The sequence below is a fragment of the Delphinapterus leucas genome, chromosome 19, assembly GCF_059928025.1.
Source record: "Delphinapterus leucas isolate spDelLeu-1000000601 "Yukka" chromosome 19, BTC_Dleu_Yukka2, whole genome shotgun sequence".
Lineage (NCBI taxonomy): Eukaryota > Metazoa > Chordata > Mammalia > Artiodactyla > Monodontidae > Delphinapterus > Delphinapterus leucas.
The window spans coordinates 6,522,233-6,541,711 of record NC_143147.1 but is presented as its reverse complement, the minus strand read 5'-3'; the positions used below and the strand labels follow the sequence as shown (position 1 = coordinate 6,541,711).

At 58.6% G+C, this 19,479-nt stretch overlaps 1 long non-coding RNA gene across 4 annotated transcripts in view; it reads left to right on the top strand.

The window, feature by feature from the left end:
• LOC149744728 (uncharacterized) overlaps nt 1–19,479 on the top strand; it is a 41,990-nt gene that overhangs the window by 8,239 nt on the left and 14,272 nt on the right. For 3 of the 4 annotated variants that reach the window (XR_016388812.1, XR_016388813.1, XR_016388811.1), the window contains exons 2-3: nt 8,255–8,448; nt 19,172–19,311. This is a non-coding gene — a long non-coding RNA (uncharacterized LOC149744728). The remainder of the gene's footprint in view (nt 1–8,254; nt 8,449–19,171; nt 19,312–19,479) is intronic. The other variant, XR_016388814.1, reaches the window with a different exon arrangement.

Below are 19,479 nucleotides of genomic sequence, written 5' to 3'. Positions count from 1 at the left end.
CTCTGGTTATTTTCTAAGGCAAAAGTTCCTAAAAGTGGGATTACGAGGTTAAAGGGTCTAAACTTTTCTTTTGACTTTTGATATATATCAATGCGTATCGCCTTCTTAAACCGTGGGACCAACTTATATCAAGACCAGCAGCGTGGGAGCGTGTTCATCTTTTCTTAGCTGATTTGGAAGGGCCCTTCATATAGCGGTGATGTTAATCTCTTCTGTCTTACGTTGTGAATACTTTTCACAGTTTTTGTTTTGCCTTTATGACTCTGCTTCAGGCATATTTTATCCACAGACGTTTTTAAATGTTCTGTCATCCAGCATGTCGGCTTATTCCTTTGGGGCTCTGTCTTTGGTGTGATGCTTGGAAAGTCCTTCCTCAGCTGAGGATTATAAAAACAGTTACCAAGATTCCCTTATTATTATTATTTTTAAGAACTTCTATCTTTACATTTAGCACTGTGTGTATTTATTTTTAACTGTGAAATCTATGAGACATACCAAAGAGTCTATGACACGAATGCAAGTTTAACAAATAATAGTAATAAAAATGCCTACCCCAAAAATAACCAGGAGAAAAAGAAGTGTCAGAAGAGATGTCGCATTTGCTTTATTGATTTTATTTATGTAGAGGTTATAACTGAACAAAACTGAACTGTCTATTGTTTAAGAACATGCCTGGCAAAAGTGTAAAGGAAAGCAAGGACATGGTGAACACAGCGTCTAAAGGGTAGTTTCTTCTAAGGGATGCGGTGAAATCAGGCAGGGATGCTCGGCTTCACAGGGGCTATGATGCTCTATTTCTTCAGATGGTTTGGGCCCACGGGGGCTCGTCTTTGCATTCTGGTTCAACCCGGACAGTCATTTTATGTACCCTTCTGTATGTGTATATCCCACGTATCACTTAAAAGTTTTAAAATTGTGGTAAAATACATGTAACGTAATGTTGAGTATCTTAACCATTTTATTTATTTATTTATTTTGGCGGTACGTGGGCCCCTCACTGTTGCAGCCTCTCCCGTTGCGGAGCACAGGCTCCGGACGCGCAGGCTCAGCGGCCATGGCTCACGGGCCCAGCCGCTCCGCGGCACGTGGGATCTTCCCGGACCGGGGCACGAACCCGCGTCCCCTGCATCGGCAGGCGGACCCTCAACCACTGCGCCACCAGGGAAGCCCAATCTTAACCATTTTTAAGTGCATTTTGAAGTTCATTCCTGTTAAGTACATTCACTTGTCGTGCAGCCAGCCCCCAGAACTCTTTTCACGTTGCAAAGCTGAACTCTGTCCCCAACATGAAACAACTCCTCACCCCCCAGCCCCAGGCCCTGGCATCTGCCATTCTGCTTCCTATCTCTATGAATACAAGTATGATATTTGTATTTTTGTGATTGGCTTAATTTCATTCAGCATAATGTCCTCAAGATTCACCCATGTTGTGGCAGGATTTCCTTCCTTTTTTTTTTTTTTTAAAGATTTTTTTGGTGTGGACTATTTTTAAAGTCTTTATTGAATTTGTTACAACAGGGGTCCCCAACCCCCGGACCATGGACTGGTACCGGTGTGTGGCCTGTTGGGACCCGGGCCACATAGCAGGAGGTGAGTGGTGGGCGAGTGAGCAAAGCTTCATCTGTGTTTACATCCGCTTCCCATCGCTCGCATTACCGCCTGAGCTCCGCCTCCTGTCAAATCAGCGTCGGCATTAGATTCTCATAGGAGCGCGAAGCCTACTGTGAACTGCACGTGTGAGGGATCTAGGTTGCACACTCCTTACGAGAATCTAATGCCTGATGGTCTGAGGTAGAGCTGAGGTGGTGATGCTAGCGCTGGGGAGAGGCTGCAAATAGAGATTCTCATTAGCAGAGGGGTCTCAGGGCTCCCACTGATTCTGCATTATAGGGAGTTGTATAATTATTTCATTGCGTATTACAATGTAATAATAATAGAGATAAAATGCACAATAAATGTAATGTGCTTGAATCATCCCGAAACCACCCCTCTCCCCTCCACCCCCGCCCCCGCCCCCCAACCCGGCCCCGGTCCGTGGAAAAACTGTCTTCCACAAAACTGGTCCCTGGTGCCAAAAATGTTGGGGACTGCTGTGTTACAATATTGCTTCAGTTTTATGTTTTGGTTTTTTGGTCAAGAGGCATGTGGGATCCTAGCTCCCCAACCAGAGATCGAACCTGCATCCCCTGCATTGGAAGGGGAAGTCTTAACCACTGGACCACCAGGGAAGTCCCAGGATTTGCCTCCTTTTCAAGGCTGAATAATATCTTGTTGTATGCATATACTACATTCTGTTGATCCTTTCATTCATCAATTGGCTCCACATAGAATTTTAAAGAAAGAAATAAAAATATGAACCGTTTGCTTCTGCATTTGACCCTTTAATTGACCAGGACTGTATTTGGGTAGATGGTGTGAGGTAGGGGTAGACAGCTCACTTTGAATTTCTCCACTTCTTCACAAACTTTAGTGTAAACGTACATCACGTGTAGGGCATGGTGGAGATGCTAAGATAAAGCATCTATTCTTTTTTTTTTTTTTGGCCACACCAAGTGGCATGCGAGATCTTAGTTCCCCGACCAGGGATTGAACCCGTGCCCCCAGCAGTGGAAGTGTGGAGTCTTAGCTACCGGACCACCAGGGAAGTCCCAAAGCATCTGTTCTTTCTTCACCAAATATTATTTGAGTGCCTGCTACTCGCCAGGCACTTTTGTAGGGTCTGGGGGTACAGCTCCATGAGGATGGGTAGTGACTCTGTCCTTGCTGTGCCGTGCGTTGGTGCCAAGTGCTGAAAGACGGGGACCAGCCTATGGGTTACAGGAGGAAGGGGTCACTTCCTGCTTTGTGGGGGATGTTAAGAGAAGGTGGCCCTCGATCTGGGCCCTAAAACATGGCTGGGATTTGGAGAGAGTTGAGAAGAGGGACCTTTCACTTGGAAGGAACGACTTAGAGGCCTGGAAGTCGGATGCAGGTATTGTTTCATAGTTTATCAGTTAGAAAGTACTCAGCTGCAGGTGACAGAAATCCCCAACTACAGCTGCTTGAATAATAAACAGTCTCATACCAAGAAAAGTTCAGAGGCAGTAAGTTCCACTGGTCAGTGGAGGCCCAGTCTCCTTCCATCCTTCTGTTTTGCCCCCTGCCGTGTGTTGGCTTTTGTTCTGAGACTTATTGCCTTATAGCTGCAAGAAGGCTGCCTTAGCTCCAGCCTTCACATCCTTTCACTACAGTCTTCAAAGGCTGCAGGCAAGGGGTGGGTCACCAATGTGTAAAGTGTCTGCTCCTCCCACGTCCATCCCTTTGTACCAGGAGGATCATCTTTCTCAGCCTTCCCTTCTGTCTCCCTGTTCAGTAGAAGAGACCAGCCACTGGCTCTGGGCAGTGGGATTCTATGACTGGTTTAGACCCATCAGGATTTATCCTCTAGAGCTGAGGACTTTCTGCGAAGGCGGAAACGCTCTGGATCTGTGCTGCCCGGTGTGGTGGCTGCTGGCCTCACGTTGCCACTGAGCACTAAACTGTATGTAGCTAGTGAGACTGTGGAACTGGATTTTTATTAAATTTAACTTTAATTAATTTAAATTTAGAAAGCTACGTGTGGCTAGACGCTCCTGTAACGGCCAGCACAGCCGGAGTAAGGTCTGGGTTCAGGGATCCGGGGAGAAGGCTCTGAGAGGGTCAGCGAGGGGTCTGCTCAGGATGGCCTGTGAGCAGACGAGGATCCGGTGTGTGTGTGAAGGGTGAGGCCCCGCGGCTGCAGGCGCTTCCGCCTCCGCCCAGGCGGGAAGCTGGGGAACACTCACCCGTGGGTGGGTTGGCCGGTGCACTGGGCTCACGGCTTCCGGAACCTTCGGTCCCACCTCGAGCGCTGTAGAAAGTGCAGCTTCCCATCTGGCCTCTCCGAGGACCCTCTGGCTCGGACTTCCAGCTTCTGGTCAATGTCCTGACCCCTCTTCAGGCATCCAGCTGAGGCCCTGCTCCAGAGCACAAACACTGACTCAGCAACACAGTGCCCACTGCCCTCGTCCTCTGCTGAGTCACACTGAATCCGTGTCACCGCAGGCCACAGTGTGGGGGCCAGAGGAGCCGGGTGCACATGCGCCCAGGGAAACGCCACGTGGGCCCTCAGGGGGCGGGGCGACGCGAGCCCATTTCTCGGGGTGGGGAGAGGTGTGGTGGTCCCCCTGGGCTGAAAGGCGGGGTGTCACCCGGCCTGGCTCCTCCGGAGCCTGCAGGGCCTCTGGAGTCAGAGCTGGAAGCAGCCGCAGACCCCAGCCCGTAAGCCGAGGAAAGCCAATGGAAACATTGTGTGGGTGTGTTTTCAGCCTCGCTGGTCAGAGCCAGAGGTCGGAGTCCGGCCGTCCGTCAGGGAGGATGAATGGGCTCGGCGGTGGGCAGAGGCCTCGGGCTGCTGGGCCTCCCGAGAGAGTCCGGGTCGGGGGTGGGGGTGGGGCGATGAGCCCAGAGGGTGGTGACGTGGCCAAGGTCGCGCTGTGTGTGGGGCAGAGCGGGGAGGTAAAGCGCCTGGGGGTGGAGTCCTGGGCTCTGGAGTGAGGACTCAGCTCCAATCCCGGCTCCGCCTCGGGCTGGTAGCTTTACCTCCCTGGGCCTCAGTTTCCTCATCGGCAAAATGGTGTCACAGCACTGCCTCGGGGCCGGGCGCGAGCCGGCCATGGCCCACGGCAGACACTCAAAAGCACTAACATTTGTGCAGCCAGTTCTGTTCTGAGCACCTTCCGTGCCAGCCTGCACGGGACAGCTCCCCTCCCGAGGGCGCGGCGCAGACGTCTGACCCCAGGTGGGCGGCTCCAGGCTGTGCTCCTTGCCGCGACCCCGCAGGCAGGGCTGGTTCCGGGGCCATTAGGGCAGTGCCGTCCTCCTCAGTCCTGAAGCCCGCGGCTCCCGTTCTCCGCTGAGGCCCGGCCCCCCGGCCTTGTCCTGCCCTGCTGATCACTGCCTCTGCTCCCCGGAGACCTCCCGGCCTGCCTGTGGTCTCGGGAGATTCTGAGCTCGGCTCCACATGCCCTGATTCACTCTCTTGTCCACTCACTCATCCAGCACGCGTCCACCAGCCCCGCTGTGAGCAGGCTGCCTGTGGATGCGGCCCCGAACTTGACCTGCCCCAGGGGGCTCAGGCTGGGAGGGCGAATAGATGGCAGAGAAAGAAGTCATCCTAATCACAGTCACAGGAGGGGTGAGGCAGGGGCAGCTTTCCCAGGGTTTGCTGAGCCGTCTGGGGCCCCCCAGAAGAGGTGACATGAAGTGCACGGAGATGTGGACGGCAGTCCTGGCAGGGCAGGTGCAAAGCGCCTGTGTTGAGGAATAAGCAGGGTCTGTTGGAGGAATGGAGAGAGCAGCCCTCTGGACGTCCAGGCTGGCAGGCCCGGGGGTGGCTGTGGCTAGAGTGCAGCAACAGGGCCTGAGGGTCCCCTCGGAGGATGGTGGTGTCCCTTTCCAATGGCTGACTTGGCTTGACCTGGGCCTGCAGTCTCGTGGGGTCAGAGGGAGGCCCGAGGCTGCGTGGCTGGGAGAGCCAGAGTGAGCCCAGATCTGAAAGCCTCTGGGGCAGGTGTCTCCACAACACCAGGGTTAAGCGGACTCATTTTGTCAACCTTTTCTTCATGGTTCTGCTTAAATAAAGCGTGTTCACGACGTGTTCACGCGTCCGCCACGTGGCCACCACCCAGGTCAGGCCCCGGCACCCCGCAGGCAGCCCCACTCCGACGGCATCGCCGAGAACCGACGGGCCCGTTTGGAGGCATGTGTGTGGCTCTGCATCTGGGTCCCTCGCCGGGAACGCGTCTGCAGCGCTGGTGCACGTGACTGGTCCGCGTCGCCGCTGTGCTTTGTGCCGCCGTGTGGATGTGCACGGTGTGTTCGTCCTTCCTCTTCTTGATGGGTTGCTTCCAGTTTAGGGTGATTCTGAATAAAGCAGCAAGAGCGTCTGCTGTGTACCTTCCGGTGGATTCACTTCCTGTGGGCTCACACCCGAGTGGACCTGCTGGGTTCCTGTGGGCTCACACCCCAGAGTGGACCTGCTGGGTCACAGGCTGTGGGCTCACACCCGAGTGGACCTGCTGGGTCACAGGCTGTGGGCTCACACCCGAGTGGACCTGCTGGGTCACAGGCTGTGGGCTCACACCCCAGAGTGGACCTGCTGGGTTCCTGTGGGCTCACACCCGAGTGGACCTGCTGGGTCACAGGCTGTGGGCATCTTTAGCAAATGCTGTCAGATGACTTCCGAGGCGCTGATCCTAATTACACGTGCACCCACACCGCATGGAAGTTAACAAACCTATTGAGAAAAAAAGAAAGAACATGCTCCAAGCCCCGATATGTAAAACACATTGGAAGCTGGAGCAAGGTTCAAGGTGGGGGGATCCTGCATCTCCTGCGCCTGGCACCCCTGCGGATCCGAGGGTGCTCTGGGACCCAGCTTAAACCCCTGTTCCAGCCCAGCCTTCTCAGCCCTGGCCATGGGTAGGAGTCACGGGCACAGGCAGACAGGGCAAGGCGTGTTAAAATACAGGTTCCAGAGCCCCATCCACAGAGTGTTTGATTTGCAGTCTGAGGCGGGACCTCCCCCCCTCCCCCAGCCCCCCTGGACCTTACCCAGTGACTCACAATCATGACCAGGTTTGAGATGGCTGGAATGAGTGGACACGGTGCCTGGGGAATGTATTTTCCTGGAGAAGTGTAGTCAGAGCGGGTGCCTGAGTTTTACTTCCTCTAACTTACCTTAATTCAGGTCAAGTCCCTGCTGGGACCTGGCCTGTGCGGGGTTGGAGGACAGGGTGTGGACAGAGTGGCTTCTGCCCTCGAGAGGTTTCCATGCTGGCGGGAAATATGCTGCTGAACTGACCATTTCAGCTCAGGGCCCGGGCCTGGGGGTGGGACACAGAGAGATGGATCCTGCCTGGAATCAGGGCCAAAGAGGACATTAATGTGGCTGGGCTTTGAGGGTTGCACACAAGTTGGCCGTGGTCTGACAAGGAAAGAGGAAAGGGCGCAGCAGGCAGTGGAAGCGACAGCTGCAAAGGTGTGGCAGGTGCAGAAAGTGTGGTCGGCCTGGTGCGGCCGGGGCTGCAGGGGCATGGGAGGCCCTGCCTGCCAGCGGGAAGCAAGGCAGGCTCTGAGCTCTCCTCCTTACCTTCCCATTGCCCCCACGCAGGCCACAGCCGACTCTCAGATGGAGGAGAAGACCCCTCCTCGCGGGTCCAAAATCAGTGGGGAGGGGACTGATGCTGGTCCTTGTACCCTTGTCTGCTGGGGCCAAGCTGCCCCTCGACCGATGAACAGCCAGTGCCAAACGTCAGGAGGGCTGAGAAGGCGCCCTTGGCGTGAGCTTTATCTGCAACATCTTTATCAGTGAGCAGCCAAACTGCTGGCAGGACTGTCACAGCCGTCCATTCCCAGGGTGCACGCTCTTCATTCACTGCGGCTGCATCCCCTCAGTTCCTCGTGATGGGACAGTGGGTAGGATGCCCCCTTGCAGATGGGGATGAGGCCTGGAGATCTGGCCCATTGAAACCTCAAATCTCCGCACCTGAGAGATGAGGATATGGTGTGTGCCAATCACCTATCGCACTGTAACATACATCCCCTAAACGCAGGGGTACAAAACCACAGTGCTTTTATCTTGCTCGCCATCTGTGGGTTGGTGATTTGCACTGGGCTCGGCTGTTCTCCACTGGGCTTAGCTCACTGTTGGCCAACTCAGGTGGGGTGCCTGGGCCTCACTTCCAAGAGGCCCCTCGCCCTCCAGCAGGCCAGCCCAGGCCAGCTGACCAGAGGCAGAAAGCTGCAGGCCCTTTGGAGACCTACTCTTAGTCTCGGCCCGGTTTCACCTCTGCCTATCCTACAGCTACTGTAAAGCTCACGATTCAAAGCGACGGGAGATAGAGTCCATCTCCTGGTGGCAGTCACTGCGAAGAATGTGTGGCCATATTTGCAATTTACGTGTGGTGAAAAGCCATCATGCATTCAGTCGGTAAACATGTTCTGAGCTCTCAGGCCTTATGTTGGGTGTTGCTGGCGCCACAGAGAAATCAAACTCAGTGTCTGCTCTCCAGAAGCTCTAGTTTGATGGAAGAGGCAGACACAGTCAGAGGGGGGACTAGAAGTTAGGGTGCTAGAAGTTGATGGAAGTTTTGGCCTAACAGAAATGAGGTCATGGAGGCTGGCTGTGGGAAAGAAGCTCTAACGAGCTTCATAAGATAAAAAGTGCTGATTTTGTGTTTATTATTCACCACAGGTGTTCGTGATGCTCTTGTCGGCTCTGGGCTATTAGCTGAGGCCCAGGCAGCTGAGGTCACTTAGCCTGACGTCGGTCATGGCCCAACCGGCTTTGACCCCAGTGATTCAGTAGGTGAGCCACTGACCTCACGTCCCAACACGCAGGTGTGTGTGCCTGGACTGGACCCCCGCGGAGCCCCCAAGTCAGGCACGGTGAGGACCTCCAGCCGGGCCTGGTCCCTAGCCCCACTTGCTCTGGCTTTGCTGCTGACCTCTCCAGCCGACTCACACCCTTCCTTTCCCTTCTGCTGTGTTTGTTGTGTCAGTCATGCCGGGAAGGGGGCGAGGGAAGGTTCTCCCTGAGGACAGCTGCAGGCCCTTGGACGGGATGCTGGCGTCCCCGGCACGGAGGGGCCCCGCCAGCCGCAGCAGCAGCCGTGATGGCGCCAGTGCCATCTGCTGGGCGCCGCCCTGGTCTCACCTGCCTTCCTGCTCGCGACAGCGTCCCGCGCTAGGCGTTACTAAGCCTGTTTTGCGGATGAGGAGACCAAGGCAGAAAGGCAAAGAGCTTGCCCGGGCCACATGGTGAGTCAAGGTGTGGCCCTGGGAGTGTCCGACTCGGCGGCCCTGCTCGTCTCACTGACTGGCCTCAGAGGCCGGAATGTCAGGCCCAGCCGGGCGCATCGTCTGTGTCACGGCCCTGAGCTTCCACGACAAGTTCTGCTGTGGGGCCGATGCCACCAGCCACGTGGGGGACGGGAAGGCCACCCGCCACAGTCGTGTGGCTGGAAGCGGGGAGCCGGGGTGAGTCCCGAGCCCAAGCTGCCTGGCGGGGAACCGTCCAGGCTCCAGGGCCTGTGGCTGGCGGGTGCTCGGGGGGCGGGTTCTGAGGGGCTGGAGAAGCCATGTTTCTCCTTGGCGAAGGTCCGCTCCCCAAGCCTCTGCTCCCTTGGGGTCTCCTCTGCCTGGCCGGCAGGGCTGTGGCACACAGGAGACGGTGGGGACAGCAGCCCCAGATGCACCTGCTCAGAGGGCCACGAGGGCCCTGGCTTTGCGGAGCCCCGGCCTCCCCTCGGTCTCGGAGACGACTCTCGTCAGCTGGGCTCTTGCTAAGGGCTTCGTGCACTTTGCCTCACTCGGACCTGCGGCAGGAGCTGCTGGCCGTGTCCCGTGGAGGAGAGCAGAGCTGCAGAACTCGCCTCCCCAGCCGGCGAGGGGAGGGCCCGGCGGGACCTGGGTCCTTCTCTTTCCTCTCAGAGCCATCGCTGCTGAGGGGCGGAGGCCCACAGAGGGGACGGGTCTCACCCCGGTCCCCCAGTGCCTGAACGAAGAGCCGGGACCCAGCATGGTGACAGAGGGATGAGGATGAGCCCGCGTCCTGGGCAAACCCTTCGCTTCCCCGGGGACTTGGTTTCCCCACCTGGCAGACAGGACGCTCAGGGCATCTCCTCAGGATGCAGAGCGGTTTGAAGGTGACGTGAGTAGAGACACATCAAGCATGTAAGCAGCACCTGGCACGTGTGACGCCGGGTGAAGCCACTGTCGGGGGCGTGTTCATAACTGGCCTGGATGTGGTGCTGGGTGTCGGTTCCCACGGAAACCCGACAAGGCAGGGTGCACCCTTCGGTTTACAAGCCTGCTCCCCAGGTGCAGGGTCGAGGCGATGGCCTGAGGCCCCTGAACCAGGAACGCGGGGATGTGGCCCCGTCACCCCAGCCCCGCCAGCGGCAAGCGTCCCCTCACCGCATTCCCTGGCCTCAACCGGCACTGGCCCGGCGGGGACTGGACGTGTGCCTCGGACACTTTGGGGTGACACCCTGGTGGCCGATGGGGCTGCCCAGCAGTGACTTTATGGGGGAGGGGCCCCCTCACGTTTCGCTGACCAGAAAACTAACGGCGGTGATAAACACGCACGTGGCTCTAACGCTGCACCAGGCTCGTTCTCACAAGCACGTGGGACCACTCTGCAGGGGGACAGTTCCACGGCTGCTGGACAGCAGGGCTGGACTTGAACCCTGGGCAGGGGGCTTGGAGGCTGTACCTCAACCACCCACGGTGGGGCAGGTAGTTTTATCATCACACATTTACTATTGGGGAAACTGAGGCACAGAGAGGTCTTGCGTCTTTTCCAAGGCTCCCCAGCCATGAAGTGGCTCTTGGAGGCTGCCCCGGGCACCGGCCAGCCCCCTTGAGCTCACCCCTCCCTATCAGCTCGCTGGCCACTTCATGTGTTCACCTCAGGACCAGGCCGGCGTGTGTGACCTTCGGTGGAGGGTAACCTCCCCAGGCCTCAGTGTGCCTGTCTGAGAAGTGGCCTTGCAGCCCCACAGGGCAGGGGAGGATGGGGTCTCCAGGCCTCCTGCTGCACCCTCCTGGGCCCAGACACACCTGGCCCTTCCCATCCTGCAGCTCCCTTGTCACCCCTCCTCTCCCCCCCCCCCCCGCCCCCCACTGCAAGCACTTCTCTTCCCTTTGAACTGTCTGTCTTGCTGTGGAGGAAGCTATTCATAGCTGAGATGATGCAAAATTTATAAAGCACGGTTGGTAGGGCTGAATCCGCCCCCGGCGCAGGCCACGCTGCCCGTCCCCTCCGGGTAGCTCTTTCTGCATGTGTCCGTGTGTGAGCGTGTGCGCGCGTCCATGTGTGCGCGTGAGGGCCAGCTCCCTCCCCCGCCCTCTCCCCCCAGCCCCCTTCCTTCCTGGCCTCCCCTCTCCGCCCAGCCCACCTGAGTCTCCACCCTTGGGCGGACTTGGGCTTAGCACAGCCAGGCTACCTGGCATGGAGCCACCCAGCCTGTGGCCCCCGTTGCACATTCCAGCCTGACCCTCTGTCTCTTCACCTGAAGAACAGGGGTTGTAAGACTTAGACGTTTGACCCACACCTGTGGAGCCAGTGCCATGAGTCAGGACTCATGCAGGCCTCCCTGCACCCCACAGAGCGGCTGAAATTATTACCCACGTTTACAGGTGGGGAGACTGAGGCAGGGAGCCACTGACTGTGGCAACTGGGTCCCGAGGGTGGAGGGCTGCGCAGTGGGGGAGCTGGGATTTGAACCCTCCCCTGTTGAGTCATCCCTGCTGCTGACCCCGTGAGGCTCCAGGAGCAGAAAGGTCCTGGGGCTGGGAGCTCTGCAGATGGCTGGTGTCTGGTCCCTTCACACACGGGTGGGCAAAGCCCAGGGACGAGACGCCAGCTGACCAAGGATGCGGAGGGATGGCCGCTGTGGCTCAGATCTTGGCCGCTGGGGGTGGGGTGGCCGTGGCCGCAGACATGGTCTGGGGCAGCTGGGAGCCTCGCCCACCCAGGGCAGCCAGGCTCAGGTGCTGTGGCCCTTCCTGGTGGCGGTAATGCGGCAGCAGGCCTGCTCCAGACACGCCCGCTTGTCCTCCCCGCCGTCCTGGAGCTGGTGTGTTCTCCTCTCCCCAGGTGGAGAAATGGGGGCTCAGAGAGGGAAGGAACGTGCCCAAGGTCACACAGCCGGCAGGTGGCAGGAGGCACTTGCACGCGGGCGTCTGCTCACCGTGTCACCTGCTGTTGCTGCCGCGGTCCTGCCGTGGCCCTGGTGGTTCCCCCTTTTTTATTGAGGTAAAAGTTACGTGACATGAAATTACCCAAAGTGTACAGTTCAGCGGTGTCGAGTATGTTCAGTGTCGTGCAAACGTCTCCACGCTCTAGTTGCAGAGCATTCTCGCTCTCCAGAAGGAGCGCCCTGTGCCCGCCAGCAGTCACCCAGCCCTGGGCAGCCTCTAGGCTGCTTTCTGTCTGTGGATTTGCCTGGTCTGAATGCTGCGTGTAAGGGGTCATCGTCTTTGTCCTTTGCGCCACCTCATTTGGCATAATGACCTCCAGATTCATCCACATTGCAGCCTGGCCAGAGCTTCATTCTTTCCGGGGTGGAGTAATATTCCACCGTGAGGACAGATCACCTTTGTGTGTCCGTTCATCTGTTGACAGGCACTTGGTTTGTGCCCCCCTTTGGCCATTGTGGGCAGTGCCGTTCTCAACCTTCTCAGATGGGTTTTTTTTTTTAATTAATTAATTTATTTTTATTTTTGGCTGCGTTGGGTCTCTGTTGCTGCACGCGGGCTTTCTCTAGTTGCGGTGAGTGGGGGCTACTCTGTTGCAGTGTGCGGGCTTCGGTAGTTGTGGCACGCGGGCTCAGCAGTTGTGGCTCGTGGGCTCTAGAGCGCAGGCTCAGTAGCTGTGGTGCACGGTCTTAGTTGCTCCGCGGCATGTGGGATCTTCCCGGACCAGGGCTCGAACCTGTGTCCCATGCATCGGCAGGCGGATTCTTAACCACTGCGCCACCAGGGAAGTCCCTCTCAGATGGTTTTGTGAGAACACGGGATTCAGTTCTTTCAGGCAGAGACCTTGGAGGGCGTTGCTGGGTCACGGTCTCTGGTGTTTGGAGGGTTCACCCTCCTTCTGTCCCCAGCAGGCTGCACTCTGCTCCTTCCTCCCTTATCCGGGGGACTGCGGCCGGGGACCCAGGGCTCTGAGGAACCAGGTCACAGACAGAGAGGTCGGGGACCACAGGGGAACCGTGGCCCAGTAACCAAGGTGCACGGGACGCCCGAGTCCTGGCTCTCCCACTGTCACTGTGTGTCACGGGGCGGCCTTACCCTGGAGAAAGCCAAGCTGCAGGGCACTCACGACCCGTCTTCTTGGGACATCGGCTTTCCTCGAAAATCCGGGGCAGGACGTGACACTTCCTGCGAGAACAAACCTCGGGCAGATTCTGCAGCGGAATGCCAGCCTCACGTGGGTTTTTCAACGTCAGTCAGAGGCAGCCAAGAAACATCAAGACACACCAGGGATGGGGCCCTGGCTGCTCAGTGACCAGGGTGTGACTGACGCTCCGGACAGGCTCCCAGGATGCGCGTGTGGGAGGCGTCTCTGCATCCCCTTCCTCCTCCAAAGAGAGGCGCTGCCCAAGCTCACCTGGCCTCCCTGAAGCCTCAAGGTGGCAGGGAAGGAGACCCGCCGGCACGGGCGCAGCCCCCTGCCTGTGGCGCCGGCGTGGTTGGGACCGTGGCGGTGACGTTCCTTCTTCCAGATCCTGGACCCCATGCAGTTTGCAGCTCCCCCGACCCTCTGATCAGCCGTGGACACTTGATAAACATCGAGCTGACCAATGAGTCTGTCCCCCTGGCCTGGCCAAGGGAGCCCCTGAGTGCCCCCGAGGGGCTGTATTTACCACTCCCCTCACTGTGCAGGTGGGGAAACTGAGGCCTCCAGTGGGGTCACCCACTAAGGATGAGGGGTGGGGATGGGCCTGGTGAGCAGCTCAGGATTCCGGGCAGGGGTTGTCCGCCCCGTGCTCAGTAGGCCTGAGCTGACGTTCTCACTGGGGAAACATAGTGAAATGCCAGGCAGAGGCGAGCACCGTGGGAATAACACTGGGAAACGGGAAGGCGAGTAACACAGGGAAGGAAGCCCTCTCAGAGGAGGTACCACCTGAGTGGACACCTGAACACGGCGAGAGGTCTGGAGGAAGAGCTTTCCAGGAAGGGGAGGGCGAGTGCAAAGGCCCTGAGGTGGGCACGGTTGAGGAAGTTGCCCACGACGCGGCCCCGTTGCAGGGACAGGTGAGAACGAGGGCTCCAGGTGGTAGTGGGGCAGAGAGGGCCCTGATGCACCCATGGCTCACCTCGATGGTCCTGGCGTTCCAGGGGTGACCCTACCTCAGAGAGGAGAGAACCAGCTTTGTGGAGGACACGCACTGTCTCCAGGCCACCAGTGAGGGGGTCAGGGCTGCAGACACCAGCTGCCAGACCTCTGATGATGTCACACCTGGTGGTGTCGCTTCTGGTCTCTCCTGGAGGGGGTGGGACCAGGGCAAGTTCAGCAGGCAGGCTCAAGGGCGTCATGAGGAGCCAGCCGCCTCCCCCTGCCCTGAGCGTGGCCCCTGGAGGCCCCTCAGTGGCGCCTCATGCGTGCAGGGTGCATCCTGCAGCCCCAGCAGACACCCCCTGAGGTCCAGTGTCCAGGGCTGGGCGCTGCCCACACAGCAGCTTGGGCGGCTGGGAGGGAGACCCCGGCCCTCCAGTCTCTGGACAAGAAGACTGGCCCAGCCAGAAACCCTGCCTCGACCTCGTTCTCCTGCCCTCTCGGAAGCAGGCGTGCAGGGCTCTGGGCCCTGGACCCGGGACCCCTCCGCACTCTTGACGGACTCGGAGACTCGCAGCCCTCAGGCCTAACTTTCTCCCTGAGCCCCGCCCATTTTTAGGGCCAGGTGTGTGGGGCTCAGAGGGTCTGTTCTGTGGCCTCAACTCTGCGTCCCAGGGCTTGTAGCTGAGGCCAGCCCTCACTGGCAGGAACTTCTCACCCCAGCAGCTCCAGGAACCCTGAAGGGCCTGGCCCCTGAGTTCACAGGGTCCTGTTACACACTCTGACAAGGCTGCCCAGAGAGGCTGAGCCACTTGCCTGGGGTCACACAGCACCTGCCCTTGCTGTGCTCTGCCTCCAGCCCCTCCCAGCCCCTCACTCCCTTCCTCTCCTCCTCTTTTCCCAGAAGCTCGGAACTCGGGGGCCAAGTGGGTCCCAAGCACTCAAATTGAACGTGCCCATTCTGCTTGGGGTCACCTGGCAGGTGGGACCCCAGAGGCCGTGAGTCCGCCACCTCTGCGGGGCCGGGTCCTCAGAGGGCGCCGACAGGACCGTCTGTGGAAGGAGGGGCGCACTGTGGCGTGTGTGGGTGACTAGCCTTTCAAAGCTCCTCGCAGCCCCCATCTGTCCCCCCACCAATTTCTCCGTGTGGTTGTGAGACTGGGAGGTGTGGTGGGAGTGTGTTTCTGTGAGGCCGATTTGCTTGTGCGGGGACAGCGGGGGGGCCTGTCTCTGAGCCCAGAGTGGAGGCCGCTAATGTGAGTGGAGCGGCCGGCTTCAGGGACGGCAGCCTGCAGGGTGGGCCAGTAGTGGGGCCTGAGCTGGGTGCTTCCCTCGTGCCCAGCCCCGTGGTAGGGACAGTGATGGTCAGGTGTGGCCTTGTCCTGGAGGAGCCCGCAGGAGGGACCTGTCTGTGGGGTCACGCACAGGACAGCATGCAATGCTGTTTGATGCCCCCTGCCCACGAAGCCCAGGCTGTGCTAGGGTAAGCTCGGGGGTGCCGTGGGGGCCCGGCTCAGCCTGGGGGGCAGTGAGTCTGGGGTAGGGCCTTTTTTTTTTAACATCTTTATTGGAGTATAATTGCTTTACGTTGTTCCGTTAGTTTCCACTGTATAACAAAGTGAATCAGTTCTACGCATACATATGTCCTCATATCCCCGCCCTCTTGCGTCTCCCTCCCACCGTCCCTACCCCACCCCTCTAGGTGGTCACAGAGCACCGAGCTGCGCTCCCCGTGCTGTGCGGCTGCTTCCCACCAGCTCTCTGTTTTACGTTTTGTCGTGTATATGTGTCCACGCCACTCGCTGGGGTAGGTCCTTTTACCCCCACCAGCCATACACATTCTCAAAGACACAGAGAAAACAAGAAGATACCAACGATCTGGGCCCAGGGCTAAGCTTGCCCTCCAGACACTTCTCTCTGCACGTGAGCACATCTTACTCTCCTCCTTCTGTGATACCTGCAGTCTGCCTTCCTGCTTACTGCCTGTGTGGGGCACCATTTACGCCGTTGGGTCCTGTGTGGATGGTGGTCAAGGCTGCCACAGCCCTGCCGCACACAAGCCAGACACTGTCCCCTGCTGCTGGACGTCGGGCCCTTTCCACCTCTCAGCCATTAAAACAAACCCTGAGGTTACAACTTCGCGTCTTAATTATTTCTAGAGCGTTTGGGCACCGTTGTAAAATCCCTGTGTCGGTGGGTCAGCAGGTTTACATTTACTCAGTTTTTACATTGAGTTTGTAATGGACACATGGGGACGGAGTCTGAGGGAACAGCGTGGATGCCTCCTCCAGCCCTCCACTTCTCCCTTCTAGAGGCAACCACTGGGTTTCTTGTGTGTACTTCCGGAGGCTCCCATACACACACAACACTGATACAAAATCTTTTTTGTGGTTCTTATTTTGAACAGAAAAACGGCATGTGTGAATGCTGTTACACACCTTATATTTTTTTTCACTTGTTACCTTTGGAAGTGTCTCTTGTTCTGAGCGATCGGCTCTGTAACAGTCTGTGTCTGAGGGCACCAATGTTTGTCCCATCAGTGCCCTGCACTGGGCATCCCGGCTGTGCAATGTTTTGTTCTTGCAAACAGGCTGCGGGAAGCATCTTTGCTCAGGTGTTTCACACATGTGCAAGGGAATTCATGAGCTAGAGTCTTCAGTGGGTCGGTGGTTTCTGGTGAGCTTGCCTGAATGGCCCTCTGGGAGTGGTGGCTGTTTGACCAGCAATGAGTGTGGTGCCCACTTCCCTGTGCCCTGCTGAGGTCTTTGGAAATCCGCTGGTGAAAATGGCACCTCCAGGTAGCCTGCATTTGGCTTGCACCTCTTAGAGCTGGCAGAGTGGAAGGGGGTGGAGGGAGGGACCCCTGGGCGAGTAGGCAGCCATCACACGGGGTGGCCCTCCGTGTCGGGGGCGGGCAAATCTTCCTGAAAGACTCACTTCATGGGGCCCTTGAGATGGGGGGTTATTGCCCCAGGTGAGAACGAGGCCGGGCCTCCCGACAGGTGAATCACTGCAGGCAGGGCAGGGAGGTGTGAATGGGAGGGTGGGTTTAGGGGGCAGTGAGGCTGTCAGCTGGGCAGCAGGGGACAAGGACAGGCCTGTGAGAGCCTCGGCGTGTCCGCGTGTCCTCTGGGCGCTGGCGAGTCAAGCAGGAGAGGGAGAAGGGAGGACCCAGGAAAGCGGGCAGGGCGAGCCTAGCCTACGAGGCCCGGACACTGGGCCCAGGGCGGTGGAAGGCAGATGTTTTATTCACGCCGATGCAGAGCCATCCATCACCGCCAAGCCACCCAGCCCCGCCACCTCCATCATCCTGCCACCTCAGACTATTTTGGGCTTGGGTTCGGCCTCGCCTCCTCCGTCATCCAGGCCCCTCTCCCTGCCTGGGGTGGGGGCACTCATCCTGGCTCAAGGTGACAGGCCAGAAGTGTGGGTCCACTCCCGCCTAGCACTTGGGTAAACCGAGGTTCAGAGAGGCGTGAGGCCGCCACTAGTGCAGCCAAGGACCAGGGCCCTCATATCCCCCGCGCAGCCCCCGAGGCAGATGGGACTTGCTCCTCCCATGCGACGGGGGAACTGGAGGCCCTCAGGTGCCGTACACAGCTGCAGATCACACAGGCCGTCAAGAGCGAGAGACGAAGCTGGTGCTGTCCCCAGCCGTCACCGCTTTTCCCAGCTCTGTGCCCAGCAAGCTCCCTCTGGGAGGGCCCAGCTCCAGGGCCTGCTCCCTCATTCGTTCCATAAACGCCCCCGAAGTTCTCCTCTGTGCCAGCCCTGTGCCGGCTGGCCACTGAGGCCGTGGAGAGGGACAGCTCTGGGGCACTGCTGGGGGCCGCAGAACGTCCCCCCGCCATCTGCTCACCACAACTGGTGAAATCCCAGCACCTCAGGGATCCTGGCTGAGCTCCCTCTGAGGACCAACTAGCTCCAGGCTCAGAGAGGGAGGAAATCCACCCGAGGTCACACAGCATGGCACTGGCAGGGAGGGGAGAGAGCACATATAGTCTATTCTTACTCTGTGCCCATGGTGTTGAGGCCACATGGCTGCCTGAACCTTGGTCAGTCCTCACAACAACCCCGGAGATCTCGGGGATGAGCCTGAGCCACCGCCAGAGCAGGGCACCCGGCCCTCCCAGCCTGGGGTTGAGGGGCCGGAAGAAGCAAAGAGACAAATGTGAGTGCACTTGCTGCCCAGCTTCCCGCCTGCCACTTGGAGATGCCGTGAGTGGGCAGGGCAGCCACGGAGCTGGCTGCATTGCTGGGGCCCACGGGCTTCTCACAGCGGGGTCCCCCAGGCTCCCAGGGCGGCCGGAGCAGTTACTGCACACCAGCCGTGGGTGCACCACATTCCCACATGTCTGAGGGAACGTCGGGAACGCTCCCCCAGTGAGGTCCAGGCAGAGGACAGGCGGGGTCCCCCGTGCGCCGACCCCGGTGTGCCAGGCCTGGGGCGTCAGCCAGCAGCACCCCGTGTTCTGCTTCTCTCCTTCCCGGCCCTGAGCACGCCTGAGCCGTTCCGTTTTTCATGGCCACACTGGCATGTTTATGTCTCGTCTTCCCTGGGGAGTGTTGCTTCCAGGACGCCAGGGACGTTGTCTGATGTGCTCAGCCCTGCGTGCCCAGAGCAGTGCCTGACACATAGTGGGTGCTGGATAAATGCTGTCGAATGAAGGAATTGGATGAATGAATGATTGTCAGTTCTGTGCTCACTGACTTCTGCCCGCCAAACCCATTCCCTGTCAGTCTTCCCTGGTCTGTGACACTTGCTGGGCACCTATGGTGTGCCGGTCCCTGTGCAAGGGGCTAGGGACCAAGTGGTGACAGACCAACAGCCCCACCCTTGTGGAGTTGACATTCAAGCTGGGGATTAATAAATACCAGGGGGAGACAGTGCCTTGAGAAGAAAACGGCAGGAGAGAGGGGCCCGTACTCCTGGGGTGGAGGGACTGCAGCTTAAAACCAAGGAGTCTGGGAAGGCCTCGCTGAGCAGGTCACAGCCGAGCAAAGACTAACAGGTGAGTGACTGAAGGAGAACCCGTTTGGGGAAGAGCATTCCTGGCAGCGGGAACAGCAGGTGCAAAAGCCCTGAGGTGGGATTTCACCGGCTTGCTTCCCCTCGCCCCGTACCCCGCCCCTCAGTAAACCTGCCGTTCCACCTGCTAAGTTCCAAAGCTCCTCCTGCCACCGTCGCTTCACTGGATGTGGCCAGTGGCTGCCTCGTGGCCTCCCTGGGCCACACTTGTCCGCTAGCCTCCTCTTTGCATGGCAGCTGGGCACGTGACCCGTGTCTGGGAAATGCTGGGGTAACGGGCTATTTCCTGTCCTTAGGCCTCCGTCCCTGAGGAGAGATCCCGGCGCCCAGGGCTCACGTCTGGGTGGAGACTGTTTCAAACACAAGACCAAGGGTCTTGTGGGAGCCCAGATGAGGTGCTGAGCCAGCCCTGAAGGACTTCCTGGAGGAGGAGAGGGTGAGTGGTGCAGGTTCCGGAAAGGGTGTCCCCTGCAGAAGAAACCACCTGAGCACGGCCCTGGAGGTGGGGAAATGAGACCTGAAGGCTGAGCCAGGCTGGAGGGAGGTGGGGAAGAAAACAGGGCCCCCAGAGAGTCATCAGGCCTTCCTCTGGGGCCCCATTATG